Source organism: Homarus americanus, unplaced genomic scaffold, assembly GCF_018991925.1.
Source record: "Homarus americanus isolate GMGI-L3 unplaced genomic scaffold, GMGI_Hamer_2.0 scaffold30768, whole genome shotgun sequence".
NCBI lineage: Eukaryota > Metazoa > Arthropoda > Malacostraca > Decapoda > Nephropidae > Homarus > Homarus americanus.
Window position 1 is genome coordinate 268,597 of NW_024746690.1, and position 8,904 is coordinate 277,500.

The following is an 8,904-nucleotide window of genomic DNA, read 5'->3' on the forward strand; positions in this document are numbered from 1 at the left end:
TTAGGCACAGCAGCAAGTGTGAGTGGTGGTGTAGATGTATTACCTAAGGTGTCATTGTGTGGTGGAGGGACACACACACACACACACACACACACACACACACACAGGTACCATAGAGTGTGTGTGTGTGTGTGTTGAGAGAGATATCTGTGTACTTACTTGTTGATTTACCCTCGGGTTGTGAACGTCAATGAACGCCTTAATTACCTACCAGTGAGAACAGAACGCCGCCATCATTACAAGTGAATGACTGAGAGAACGTTTGTCATCCCCAGTGAGTTTAAGAGAACACTTATCCTCATTAGTGAACGCCTTAGAACGCTTATATCACCAGTTAGATAGAACAGAACTCCGCCATTATTATCAGTGAACGCCTAAGAACGCCGTCAGTGAACGTCTCGTAATTAACAGCTGCTCACACGTTAGCAATCAAGACCATTATTACTAGTAAACGCCTGTGTGTGTGTGTGTGTGTGTCTGTCTGTGTGTGTGTGTGTGTGTGTGTGCGTAACTATGTATGAGAGTATGTGTGTGTTTTTTAATGTATGTATGTATGTATGTGTCTGTATTTATTTGCGTGTGGGTGAACGTATTTGTGTGCACGTATATGTGAGTTTTCGTTCGTGTGCTTTTTACGTCCGTGTGTTGTACGTGTCTGCGTGTCTGTCTGTATATGTGTGTGCGTGAGTTCCCATGTTCTACCTGGAGTGTGCATATGTGTGTACGTGTAGGCATGATTACGCGTACGTGAGACCAGCAGGTACTTTGAGGAGGGGTAAGGAGGGTGAGGGTGAGGGGGAGGGGGTGGGGGAGAGGGGGTGGGGAGAGTGGGAGAGTGAGGTGAGGGGGCAGGGGTGGGGGGGGGGGGAGGGTGAGGGGCAGGGGTGGGGGAGAGGGTGAGGGGGGGGCAGGGGTGGGAGCAGGGGGTGGGGAGAGTGAAGGGGGGTGTTAAGTTCTGTCTGCTTGTAGATGACCGACATTACCATTACTGTTATTAAGTGTGCAACAGGGTAGGGGTGGTGGAGGAGGCAGGGATGACAGCGAGTCTTTACAAATGTGTATTGAAACATCACATCTTGCTAGCCTCCTCCTCCTCCTCCCTCCTCCTCCTCCTCCTCCTCCTCCCCCCTCCTCCTCCTCCTCTCCCCCCCTCCTCCCCCCCCTCCTCCTCCTCCTCTCTCTCACATCTTATCTACTACTACTATTATTGACGCTGTTGCCGCTGCCAACTTAAAGGTGATATCATGTTAGTATTGATATCAAGCTATAGACGACGACCTGTGCCACATGAGATCACCGAGAAGAGTAAGGAGAGAGAAAGGGGGGAATGGGGATGGTTGATGAGGGAGGTATGGGTGAAGGAATGGTTGAGGAGGGAGAGGGAGTGAGGATGAGGGAGGGTGAGGTAATGGGAGAAGGAGAGAGGAAGGGAATGAGAGAAGGAATGAGAAGAAGAGAAAGAATGAGAAAAGGAAGGAGAAAGTGAACGAAAGGGAAAAGGAGAATGAGAAAGTAAAGAAGATTAGTAGAAGGTAGGGAGGAGGATAACAGATAACGAGAGAATGAAGAAGAAAATTAAGGAGAGAGAGAGAGGGGTACACAAGGTCACGTCTCTGGCCCTACGGGTATCATGGGTGTTAGAAGGAGTGGTGGAGGCAATGGGTCACTTCCCCACTAGGTACCACACACACACACACACACACAGACAAGTGGGTGGCGGGCAACACAGTGCTAACCCCACCCTTTCTCTCTCTCTCCACCAGCCTCCTCTCGCTCTTAGGCCCTCTATTACTTAACAATGTGTGTGTGTGTGTACATCAACTAGGTCTATGGTAGGCATACGAAGGTCAGACCTCCTCCATCTTCCCCCATAGCTCGATCTCCTTTCTCGCCACGCCCCTAGCCCGACTTCTTCCCTCTCCCAACCTCCAGTCCAAATTCCCCCACCCCTTCCCCCTCCTCCCCTGTTGTGTTCCCCCAGGCGTCTACCTTTCTGTTACTAGTGGTTGTCATTGTACTTAGTTGGGAGGTAATAGTTCTGGGGGAAAGTTGTTCATAGTAGGGGAATTTTAGGGAGAGATCCTGTGTGTGTGTGTGTGTGTGTGTGTGTGTGTGTGTGTGTCAGAGAGGTTAATGAGCCACACATCCACCACAAGCCGCAGTAGTTCAGGTCAGAGTGACAACAACACTAACAGTGACCACACATTAACACAGTCATTTCCTCGGCCGGTCTCCCACTGTAATGACCATGTTGTAACTTTCGCTGCAAAGGTGTAATTATCGACTGACTCCCCCCTCCCCACAAAAGAAAAAGCAAGGACGTGAATTCTTTAAAGTTCATTAGACTGTAACACTGTATTTAAACTCTCCTACATGAGCTAGGTTACAAAAGTTACAGGTAAACGAGGTAACATAAATACAGGCGGAGACTTTATCACAACTGTATTCGTTTTCATGGCCGTAATCAGCGAGAAAATAATTTAAACATAAGAACCTTTTAAAAATCCAACACCCCTGGGTTCTGTTACACGATAATTACATTCACCTCCTTGTGCTACGAACAGTAACAAACCCGGACGGATTTTTTCTTGACACTACGGCGTGTGTAAATACTTGAGGATGAAAAGCCCTTCCGACTCTCCAAGACATTTACGAGTGTGGTATTGGGGGTGAGAGAGGCAGACACCCCCCCCCCCACCCGAGGTGATGATTCAGATGACTGGTGATGACACTGATGAGTGGTGATAAGGGTAATTTACGCCATAACTAGGGCTGATGATGGGGGTATTAGTATCAGTACTGGTAGTGGTGGTGGTGGGGGTGGTGGTACTAGTAATAATGGCTGCACTGGTACTGGTAGTACTGGTAGTAATAGTGGTGGTGGTGGTGGTTAAGGTACTAGTAATAATGGCTGTACTGGTACTGGTAGTACTGGTAGTAATAGTGGTGGTGGTGGTGGTGGTTAAGGTACTTGTAGTGATGGATTTACTGGTACTAGTAGTAATAGTGGTGGTGGTGGTAATACTAGAAATAGGGGTGGTGGTGGTAATACTAGTAATAATGGTTGTACTAGTAGTAATAGTGGTGGTGGTGGTGGTACTAGTAATAATGGTAGTACTAATACTAGGAATAATGGTTGTACTAGTAGTAATAGTGGTGGTGGTGGTGGTGGTGGTGGTGGTGGTACTAGTAATAATGGTTGTACTGGTAGTAATAGTGGTGGTGGTGGTGGTAAAGGTACTAGTAATAATGGTTGTACTGGTACTGGTAGTACTGGTAGTAATAGTGGTGGTGGTGGTGGTTAGGATACTTGTAGTGATGGTTGTAGTGGTGGTGATGCTGGTAGTGGTATGTATTAACTTAAGATAATCAGTTAGTTGTATTCTTACGTACAGTACCACTAACACCATAACCAGTACTACCACTATTACCAGTACCAACACAATTATCACCACCATCATCACTACTACTACTACTACTACTACTACTTCTACTACTACTACGACTACTAAGATCATGAACGCGTGAAAGAAAAGATATTCTTCAAGATCAGGCAATGGTGATCTTCTTGCCTTGACCATCAACATACGCGCGTACTCGTCAACCACGCGCCCTTGTCATCCACGCGCCCTTGTCATGCACGCACACCTTGTCATGCACATCAACATCCACACGCGCAAAGATCATGAACGCGCGGAGATGAGACGATGATGACACTATGTGGTGGGACGGGGGGGGGAAGGGGATGACTGGTGGCCGCGGAGAACAGGTGGACGACAAGGGCAGGAGAGAAGGAGAGAGAGAGAGAGAGAGAGAGAGAGAGTATATGTCAAGGTGCGAGGGAGAATGGAAATAGTTACCTGAAGAGAGGGAGGTAGGTGGGGGGGAGTGTACGTGGTTTGGAGACGTGAGAGTGTATGAAAGAGGTTCGCAGTGGTAGTTGTGAAGATGGGGGTAGTGGTAGTACTAGTGGATGTGTGTGTGAGGGGGAAGGGATCGGGATTCTAGCAGGGGATAGGGGGGTTGGTAGTGACAGGGAGGGAGGAGAAAGAGGAGTAGAAGGAGGGAGGGAGGGAAACTAGGTGAAGGATGGAGGGTAGTAGATGGTGGTGGCCGCCGAGGCTCGCGTGAAGGAAATAATAATTACTCGTAATAACAAGTAACATGGTCACGGTCCCCCGAGAGAAAGTCTTGACGGGATGAGAGGCGGAGGAAACTAAAGAGAGAAAAGGAGAGAGAAAGAGAGCAGTGAAAGCAGAGAGAGGCGGGGATTATGAATTGGAACTTGACTATTTCATAAGACTGAATACACTTTCCTTCACTCACATCTAACTCTGGCGTGTGTGTGTATATATTATTGAGCAAGCAAAAGAGAAATCACAATAAAACAACATCGGTGGCGGGTGTAGTAAGGCCTGACAAAACCAACGAATCCAGCATCATCACTGAACAAACACGACCGCTGGCCACCGAGGATCACTACTTATTATGCATTAAAATCACCACGTCGTTAAAGTCTCCCCCGCCCCGCTGGACACCGAGGATTACTACTTATTATGCATTAAAATCACCACGTCGTTGAAGTCTCCCCCGCCCCGCTGGACACCGAGGATTACTACTTATTATGCATTAAAATCACCACGTCGTTGAAGTCTCCCCCGCCCCAGTGTTGTGTCTCCATCACCTACCTGCTCATGTGAGAAGATGCACACGGTTCTTACCTCTTGTTTATGTCGGGATCTGTGACACTTTACCTGATGATGAAACTTGTGGTAAAGTCACTTCTGCCTGACGTGTGCTTTTGTTCATAGTAATTGTGTTGGTTTTGTTAGTCTCTCTCTCTCTCTCTCTCTCTCTCTCTCTCTCTCCTCTAATCAGTATATTTCTCTCAGCCTTTTCTTATTTTACTTTATTCAATTGGTTCTGTTATAATCCGTATCACTTATTTACATCATTATCACTAATTACATTATTATTACTTTCTTACATCATTATTTCATATTTCTTATTCCATTATTAAGACGTAATATAACCTTATTTTCTATGTTACGTCGAGCCGTATAGATAATAATAATAATAATAATAATAAAGTCTTCCCAGGCCAATACTCAACATACAGACGTAACATATAATACCACAAAGAACTTACTAACAGGGACTACCACTCATGAAGCTTATAACAAAATATACCGGAAAACTTTAACAATTATCCTGTGACATAAAAGAATTTACGGAGTTATTTAATGTAAAAAAAAATAGGTCATTATTACAGGTAAAAAAACTCAGTAATACTCAGATAGATAGATAGATAGCTAGATAGATAGATAGATAGATAGATAGATAGATACCTCTTCTATGACAATACATACAAATAATAATAAAAACAAAGTATTTCTTACCTGTAGCTGGGCAGGTGTGTCGTCACTGAGGAAGAGGAGGAAGATCTCTCTCTGTCTCTCTGCTGTTAGTTCTTTGTCACTCTCGGGTCACTGAATGTTTATAATGATTGAACAATGTTTACTTTATCCTGTGGAAGGAGGACTCGTAAGGCGGACGCACTAGAAGGAGGACTCGTAAGGCGAACGCACTAGAAGGAGGACTCGTAAGGCGAACGCACTAGAAGGAGGACTCGTGAGGTATTTTTTGATAAGCATAGAAGAACCCAGACATCATGAACGTCCCTTGAGGCCTATAAACACGTGTTGAGCCTTTACGACACTGGCGATGATGCTTCTTTACTTGTCTATCCCGTACACGATGCCAACTGTCCACTCCAACGTTTTAGAGAATATAACACAGATTGGCGGGGGAAACAATTACCTCTACTTTAAAGCAATAATGTATTAGCTTATATATCATACTGAGTGCGACGTCACATCACTCTATGTATTACGACGCCTGATGAGCTACAATTATACCGAGTGTGTGTGTAATCTGCAAGTGTGAAGGATATGAACGCGTGTGTCTTGGAAAATACCGGCTCTTCGCTCTTGTCCTTTGTCGCTTACACTGTCTCATGGATTTATAATGAAAATGACCAAAAGTATCATCATCTAAATAACAAAGAAAGAGGGTATAGTTCTGTGCTCAAATCAGAGGTGTATACACGGAGAATACACCAGGGAGGTTAGTGCGCCTGCGTGGCTTGAATATATACACAAACATCGTTCACAGACAGGAAAAAATTACCAGTGATTCCTTTGATTTATATTTTTTCTTTTTTCAACGATATTTATCTTGAGATTAATGTTTCAATTACCGCAAAATGTGTGTGTGTGTGTGTGTGTGTGTGTGTGTGTGTGTGTGTGTGTGTGTGTGTGTGTGTAAAACATTAGCAATAGTGAGGGCATCGACACATTACAAGCTGTATTCAATGCTAAGTTATCCTATAATGAGGAGGATTAGGTCAAAAGTTTGTTACGTAATAGTTGCTCATTGAAACTTTGTAGCTGTGTTTGTCTGCACGGATACACGAAATTGCATCCGGTGGTCCTAGGTGTTGGAGCCGTGAGGGACATTCACCAGCGACTGTGTGGGGCTGACCAAGTCACCTGCCTCCTTGGCTAGCCTGTAGGTACCCCAACTTGCCGCTTCCTCCCCCTCTTATTATGCCTGTATCTTGTGTGTATCTTTGTCTTACTACCTCATATATTGGTGTTCTTGTTGTTGTGTACAATAAAACAAGACAAGATGAAGAGCACTTACACTCGTGTTAACACAAGTTTGTGATGTTAGCAACACAGGGAGGTGTACTGACCTTGCCCTGGCTCAGTATTCCTGCCTCCAACTAACTAGACCCTTCCTTAAGCTTTACTTGTGTATAACTGCAGTCATGCTGTGTGAGTCTAGATCAGAATTACTTACATGTGATATACGTAACCGGAGAAGTTTGTGAGCGCTTATTTTATGGGTTGTTGAGCGTGTGTCGGCGGTGCGGTGTGTGTGTGTGTGTGTGTGTGTAGGTGCGTGTGTTTGTATGTGGGAGGAAGGAAGCAGGTGGTGAGAGAGACAGTGTGCGGGCAACAGTCACAGGGGTCGTGGCGCTGCTCACCTGTGTGTGCTCCCTGTCGTGCGCCTCGTGTTACTAACTACCTGCCACGATTTGTGACCTCGTAGCGGAACACAAGATAACTAAACCATCATCAAGGCGACGTCTTGACAAAGTCTTCCACACCCTCGCGAACTTTAGCAAGAAGTGTGAGGTAAAATGGTGGCGTCTTTCGTACAAATAAGGCTTTAACGTGTAAATCTTAGAACACTGGTTCCTCCGATTTCCTCCGACACTTCGACACCGCTACGAAGAAAAAACAAAACAGCTGCTCGACTTCCTTCACCACCTAGCCAAGAATTCCAGTTCTCAAAAACTCGTACGTTAATATTTTTCCCGTAACTGATTATTTGAAAATGAATTGACTCACTTTAAGCACACCAATCTCGCGCTCTGAACAGTCATAAAGAGAATACATCTAACTGATTCACTTACGTTACGGCCAGATGAGAGGCAGAGCACCACACCTCTACCATAACTAAGCTGTTTTCTCTCTTATCCCCACAAAATGAGGGAAAAATGACGTACGAATTTCTGAGAGTGGAGGGAACTTCTGGAGTTTCGTAGTGGCCGAGCTCGAAGGTGAGGTGAGTGAGTGAAGGAGGGAGACAGAAGCCGTGTGTCACTCGAGCACTCTAAAAGTTATGCACACCTTCACAAGTCCACTGACAGAAGCTATGTCGACCACTGGGAGAGCCACAACACAGCACACGTTCACTGTACAGAGCCGCAAACCCGAGTGCCTTACTGACATACTAGCTCTCGCCCTACCTACCTCGGCCAGCCCCGCCCCCTCCCTCCCTCCCTCCGGCCTCCATCACAACGTTCACTCCATCACTCTCGCCTCAGCCTTCTCGCTCCTCTCTCTCTCCCCCCCTCACTGATCTCATGCGAATAGGTGTTATTAATACTCCTTCTCCTCCTCCTCCCTCCCCCTCCCTCCTCCCTCTTCCTCCTCCTCCTTCACCTCTCCCTCCTCCTCATCCTCTTCCCCCTCCTCCTCCTTTTCTTCCCCCTCTAGGTCACATGGATGTGTCAGAGGCCAGACGAGTCTTGCTGCACGCTTCTGGAGTTAATGCTCTCTCTCTCTCTCTCTCTCTCTCTCTCTCTCTCTCTCTCTCTCTCTCTCTCACAGTACTAACTTTCTTTCTCGCTCTCACTCTGTCTGTCTGTCTGTTTATCATCACGTACAATATAGCTTTATAGTTTTGTTCAGTATAAAGTGTCGTTATAGTGTTCGTCCTTACTGATGTGTGATGATTTTATATTTGAGTATCTTATCTTAAGTAAATATACACATTAAAAATTATTATTATATTTCCATCTGAATTTTTTTCTTCAGTAAACAGTTAAATAAAAAAATATATAATAGACAGATAGATAAATTTACCATATAGACAGACAGACAGACAGAAAAACAGACAGGCAGACAAATCTACCATACAGACAGACAGACAAAAAGACAGACAGACAGACAGAAAAATCTACCATACAGACAGACAGACAAATCTACCATACAGACAGACAGACAAAAAGACAGACAGAGAGACAGACAAATCTACCATACAGACAGACAGACAAATCTACCATACAGACAGACAGACAAAAAGACAGACAGAGAGACAGACAAATCTACCATACAGACAGACAGACAGAAAAATCTACCATACAGACAGACAGACAGAGACAGAAAAATCTACCATACAGACAGACAGACAGACAGAAAAATCTACCATACAGACAGACAGACAGACAGACAGACAGACAGACAGAAAAATCTACCATACAGACAAAAAGACAGACAGACAGACAGAAAAATCTACCATACAGACAGACAGACAGACAGAAAAATCTAC

At 45.2% G+C, this 8,904-nt stretch overlaps 1 protein-coding gene across 2 annotated transcripts in view; it reads right to left on the reverse strand.

The window, feature by feature from the left end:
- The window catches only part of LOC121879400 (protein piccolo-like), a 56,529-nt gene extending 48,744 nt beyond the window's left edge, over positions 1–7,785 (reverse strand). The window contains exons 1-2 of one of the 2 annotated variants that reach the window (XM_042386020.1): positions 7,701–7,785; positions 5,400–5,527 (exon numbers count right to left, since the gene is read on the reverse strand). The gene's annotated coding sequence lies outside the window, so the exon portion shown is untranslated. Of the gene's footprint in view, positions 1–5,399; positions 5,528–7,483; positions 7,652–7,700 lie in introns of those variants that run through there. The other variant, XM_042386021.1, reaches the window with a different exon arrangement.
- Positions 7,786–8,904: the final 1,119 nt, after the last annotated feature.